This window comes from Herpailurus yagouaroundi, unplaced genomic scaffold, assembly GCF_014898765.1.
Source record: "Herpailurus yagouaroundi ecotype Mexico unplaced genomic scaffold, PumYag 162, whole genome shotgun sequence".
Lineage (NCBI taxonomy): Eukaryota > Metazoa > Chordata > Mammalia > Carnivora > Felidae > Herpailurus > Herpailurus yagouaroundi.
The window spans coordinates 28,042,541-28,048,540 of record NW_024412403.1 but is presented as its reverse complement, the minus strand read 5'-3'; the positions used below and the strand labels follow the sequence as shown (position 1 = coordinate 28,048,540).

Here is a 6,000-nt window from a genome sequence, read left to right as displayed (position 1 = left end):
TTTCTTTCTTTCTTTCTTTCTTTCTTTCTTTCTTTCTTTCTTTCTTTTTCACTTTTCTTTTTGAGATACTATTGTCGTAATTCTTTACTATTCTCAGATAGACATGCGTAATGTTATCCATCAGATTAGAAAACATGAAATTAAATGATCTCCTTAGAACAATCTATGGGGGCGCCTGGGTGGCTCAGTCAGTTAAGCGTCTGACTTCGGCTCAGGTCATGATCTCACAGTTGGTGAGTTCGAGCCCTGCATCAGGCTCCGTGCTCACAGCTTGGAGCCTGGAGCCTGCTTCGGATTCTTTGTCTCCCTCTCTTTCTGCTCCTCCCCTGCTTGCTCTCTGTCTCTGTCTCTCTCTCTCAAAAATAAATAAACATTAAAAAATTAAAAATAAAATAAAATAAAAAAATAAAACAATCTATGAATAATAACATACTCAATTTTTATGACCCTTTAGGAAAATCTTTTGTTTTCCTAATACAGTTGAATTATAGCTTATTATTTAGTATTCCTGAGGAGTACTGTTTAAATCATTATGTATGCCATTTTTTCTTATATTTAAAATATCTCTTCATTCTGTAGCTTCCCAAATCTGTAGGTACGATGGTATAAACTTTTGTGTGATATTAAAGCAACTAACTGGTTATTTAGTCCATTTTCTATAAAGTTGTTAATTGTCTTCTGTAATTTTAACCTTTTTTCTACTTCAGTGTTATAATTTCCAACTGTCACCCCCTTTTTTGTTTGGCACATAATATCGTACAATTTGATTCCCTTTGGTTTTCTAGATTTATGTCTCTAAATTATGTAGTGTATACTAGTTTTAAGTAATATACTGTGTTATTTGTTTTTCAGGGTATTAAAATGTTAATGAATACCTGAATTAACATAAATCTGTAATAATACCTTTGTTCTTGTCTTTGATTATACATTAATTATTCATGTACCTGACAATGATATCTACAATTTTACTAGAATCTTTATGTCTTGCTTTACTTTACTTTGCACTGTTAGTAAGAGTTTTTACATTTTGTTGTTCAATATAAGTTTTAGAATTTAGACCTTATTTTAAAAATATGAAGCACAGTTTGAAGGCTGTGATGTGAGTCTTCAATTATGCTTTGCTGCTTGTATTTGGACAAGTAGATGCTATCTCTGCACTTTAATGGCCAGCTAATGAGGCTCATTGGTTAATGAGGCCTCTTTTAGAAAAACTGTTAGAAGAAAGTACTTGCAAATAATCAATATTTCTTAGTTAGAATAGGTGCTTTGTATTTCTTTACACCATATTGTAAGAAAGTCCTGTTTGAAATGATGACTAAATTCATACTAATAGAAATGGGGATAACCACTTTTTGTTTTCATAGGATAAACTTCTTTCAGTATCTTGGTTCAAATTTTTTTTTAATTTTCTTTTATATTTATTTGAGAGAGAGAGAGAGAGAGAGAGAGAGAGAGAGAGAGCGTGAGCATGCAAGAGTGGGGAAAGGGCAGAGAGAGAGACACACACACAAAATCCAAAGCAGGCTCTAGGCTCTGAGCTGTCAGTATCGAGTTTGACACAGGGCTTGAACTCATGAACCACGAGATCATGACCTGAGTCAAAGTGGGACGCTTAACTGACTGAACTACTCAGGCACTCCCAGAATTTTATTTTATTTACTTATTATTATTATTTTTTAATGTTTATTTATTTTTGAGAAAGACAGAGTTTAAGTGGGGGTAGGGGCAGAGAGAGAGAGAGACAGAGAGAGAGACAGAGAGAGAGACAGAGAGAGAGACAGAGAGAGAGAGACACAGAATCCAAAGCAGGCTCCAGACTCTGAGCCATCAGCACAGAGCCCGATGCAGGACTCGAACTCACTAACCGCAAGATCATGACCTGAGCTGAAGTTAGACACTTAATTGACTGAGACATCCAGGTGCCCCCAGAATTTTATTTTATTATTATTAATTATTATTATTTTTAATTTTTAACGTTTATTTTTGAGACAGAGACAGAGCATGAGTGGGGGAGGGGCAGAGAGGGAGACACAGAATCCAAAACAGGCTCCAGGCTCTGAGCTGTCAGCACAGAGCCCATTTGGGGCTCAAACCCACGAGCTGTGAGGTCATGACCTGAGCCAAAGTCAGACACTCAACTGACTGAGCCACCCAGGCACCCTGAGAATTTTATTTTAAAGTGAAGAAATTAAGCAGAGTGTTTTTGTGCAGGCATCTGTTCTTCAATCATTGTGGAAATTAAAAATTTGATTCTTCAAACATTAGATTTGAAGTTATATAGTAGTTCTTGTATATTAAATTGATTGCACATGGAAGAATAGTATCCTTAAATATTTTATGTTATTAAGTTTATTCATTTTTGAGAGAGAGGGAGAGACAAAGAGAGAAAACGAATGAACGAATACAAGCAGGGGAGGGGCAGAGAGAGAGGGAGACAGAGAATCTGAGGCAGGCTCTGAGCTGTCAGCACAAAGCCAGATGTGGGGCTTGAACTCAACAATCTGTGTGATCCTGACCTGAGCTGAAGTCGGATGCTAAACTGACGGAACCACCCAGGCACCCCTTAGTTCAAATTTGAAACTGTTGTCCATCTATTTCTACTCTAAGTGGTGTTTGCTAATCTTAGCTTTTGTTTTACTTTTCAAATTTTTGGTGTTTTTTGGTGGGGAAGAGAATGGACTACAAAAATTGCTTGTCCTATTTAAAATTTGAAATGATTTCACTAATTTTTAAATTTTTTCTTGGATTAGTGGCTGTGTAACTGGTAATGTAGCCTTACCACACTCCTAACATAGGCTAGTATAGGGTTCTTGGGATTATTGTTATTATATTATTTTTTGCAAAATCTAGACACATTGCAGAAATGATCTCTAGCCTTGAAAAGTTTGGGTTATAATGAAGTATTAAGATTATTGGCTTTTGGGTGTGTGGATACACATTACACTTCAGGTTTTGGGAAATTGTGGGTAGGAAGAAAAATTTGTCAAAAGACCACTTCAAGGTTTTGTTTTTTGTTTTTGCTGTTATTTTATTTTTTTAACGTTTATTTATTTTTGAGACAGAGACAGAGCATGAACGGGGGAGGTTCAGAGAGAGAGGGAGACACAGAATCCGAAATAGGCTCCAGGCTCTGAGCGGTCAGCACAGAGCCTGACGCGGGGCTCGTACTCACGGACCGCGAGATCATGACCTGAGCCGAAGTCGGATGCTCAACCGACTGAGCCACCCAGGCGCCCCATGTTTTTGCTGTAATTTTAAAGTCTATTCTATTTTTTAAAAAATTTTTTAAATGTTTATTTTTTAGAGAGATAGAGTGGGAGTGGGAGAGGGGCAGAGAGAAAGGGAGACGCAGAATCCTAAGCAGGCTCCAGGCTCTGAGTAGTCAGCACAGAGCCCGATGTGGGGCTCGAACACAAAAACCGTGAGGTCATGACTTGAGCCGAAGTTGTATGCTCAACTGATTGAGCCACCCAGGTGCCCAAGTCTATTCTATTTTTAAGTAGCTTTTCATTTCCATCTCTAGTAATTAAAATCTTTTATCTTTTTTCATTTTGTGACATTACTTTTTAATTCCATAGATATCATCTGAGGTGTAAAAATTTATCATCATAAATGGAATTTTTCACCTATGAAAGAAAGTCGGGCAGGAAATCTCTTGTTAGTGCTGGAAGTCTCTTATTTTTTTTTCCAAAGTGAATTGAAACTTGTTCAAACTATGACGTAAATGTACTGTAAAGTTTCACTTACAGGGTTTTCTCAGGGGTGGAATTTACTTAGTTGGCGGGACTAGTGTGAAACAACTGGGACTTCTTTTCCTTGTAAATATATCTGCCAATTATAGACATTTACTTGGATTATAAACCTCTAACTGCAGAATAGGTAGCGGGGATAGACTACAGAGGGTACATTTTTGTTTTACTTGTTCTTTTAGATACTGGCACCAATATTTTGGGAGAAAAGGGAAACGATATCAGAAAGGGACTATAAGCAAGGAGAAGATGGTACAGAGGATGGCTTAAATCTTTTGGATGCTAGCAATATTAGCCTGACCGTCCTAGATTGGGCATTAACTCGTTATCTAGTCGAGTATTTTTATCCTGGAAGTTATATGTAAAAGGACTAATTGGTGCTCTTTTTCTCCACTAGGGTATCAGTGAAATCAGGTACTCATTTAGAGGTATATATTCTTTCTTGCTAGTTTGGGGTATAATTCATGGATTCTCATGATGGCCCTTGGTGCCTTTCCCATTTGGATGCCTCTGAGATGCTCAGAAGTAAGATGCTCATATATCTGTTTGCCTTGTACAGCCCCAGTTCACTTCTACTGTAGATCCATTGGTGCTTATTAATAAGTCTAATAACTCTATTTCACACTCAAAAGGGTTGTTAGTTGGAAGATAAAGGATATGGTCACCTTCCTCATAAATCGTGTAATTCCACAAGTATCCTGAGGGCAGAGCACAGATTTTCTAGGTTATTGTTTTATACCAGTATATAGTATAGTGTCTAACATATTGGAGGAATCCTTTAGGTAATTATTGCATGGGTGACTGAAAGAACCAAAAAGGAGCATATATTATATATGGTGGAATTGAAAACTTAAGATGCTTCTCTCACCCAAATGATCGGGATCGAGAAGATGCTATAAGTTTTCAAAAAATGTTAGGATATCATTTAACATGTTTATTCACATTATTTTCTCTTAACTCTTTAATTTTCAGCAAAGAACAGAAGTACCTGGTTCAAAGAGAAAATACAAAATTCCACAGCAATAAAAGGCTTATAGTGAAAAACAACAGTAATCTGCCCCAAACCTCCCTACCTTATAGTGATGAGTCTTAAAAGTAACTACAACCAGTTCTAGATTTTTTTCTTGTCATTTTTCTAAATGACATGCCTTCCTGCTGAGATAGATGAGGATTTAGCTGTCCATTTCATGTACCTAGAATTGCCTTTCTTTTCATTCTCAACATAGTTATATCATAAGTTTAAATAGTCAGTAGTCACTGTTTACATTTTCTATGATTTTGTAAACATTATAATGGTTTACTAGGAGTATCCCTTTGTAATTTTTTGTTTTCCTGGAGTAGTCAGTTTCCCATTTTTTTCTTTCCATTTTTTATTTACTTATTCTTAAAATTTCCTCTAACATCCCTGTTATGGTTCTGTATGCACAAACATATTAACTCTATCTCCCTCTTTCTTGCTTTCTTTCTTTGTTTCATTTTTTTTTAATTAAAAAAATTTTTTTAACATTTCTCCATTTTTTTTTTTTTTTTTTTTAGAGTAAGAGAGACAGAGTGTGAGTGGGGGAGGAGCAGAGAGAGAGGGAGACACAGTATCTGAAGCAGGCTCCAGGCTCTGAGCTATCAGCACAGAGCCCGATGCGGGGCTCAAACTCAGAAATCGCGAGATCATGACCTGAGCTGAAGTCGGCTGCTTCGACTGAGCCGCCTAGGCACCCCTGTTCGTTCGTTTGTTCGTTCGTTCGTTCCTTCCTTCCTTCCTTCCAAATTTGGTTCCCTTTACCACAGATTTCTCTGTCTCAGGTTCAAGCTGGATTTTGATTCTTTGTGTTTTAAGTATGATTGCTGGCTTTCTAAAAGGAAGCCTAGAGGGGCGCCTGGGTGGCGCAGTCGGTTAAGCGTCCGATTTCAGCCAGGTCACGATCTCGCGGTCCGTGAGTTCGAGCCCCGCGTCAGGCTCTGGGCTGATGGCTCAGAGCCTGGAGCCTGTTTCCGATTCTGTGTCTCCCTCTCTCTCTGCCCCTCCCCCGTTCATGCTCTGTCTCTCTCTGTCCCAAAAATAAATAAAAAACGTTGAAAAAAAAAATTTAAAAGGAAGCCTAGAGAAAGGTGATTGTGTGAAGGTTGATTGGGGATCACTTTGCAGGGTTTTTTACTTACTCCTCCTATTTGTAGCCCTGAGTCTCATTGCCTCACACACACACAGACACTATGATTTTTCTGAAACCAAGTCCATTCAGTTCAGTTATATCCA

The 6,000-nt window shown here is 37.6% G+C and overlaps 1 protein-coding gene across 5 annotated transcripts in view; it reads left to right on the top strand.

Moving 5' to 3' along the window:
* Positions 1–6,000, top strand: part of USP25 (ubiquitin specific peptidase 25) — a 129,923-nt gene that overhangs the window by 27,368 nt on the left and 96,555 nt on the right. The gene's annotated exons all lie outside the window — the stretch shown is intronic.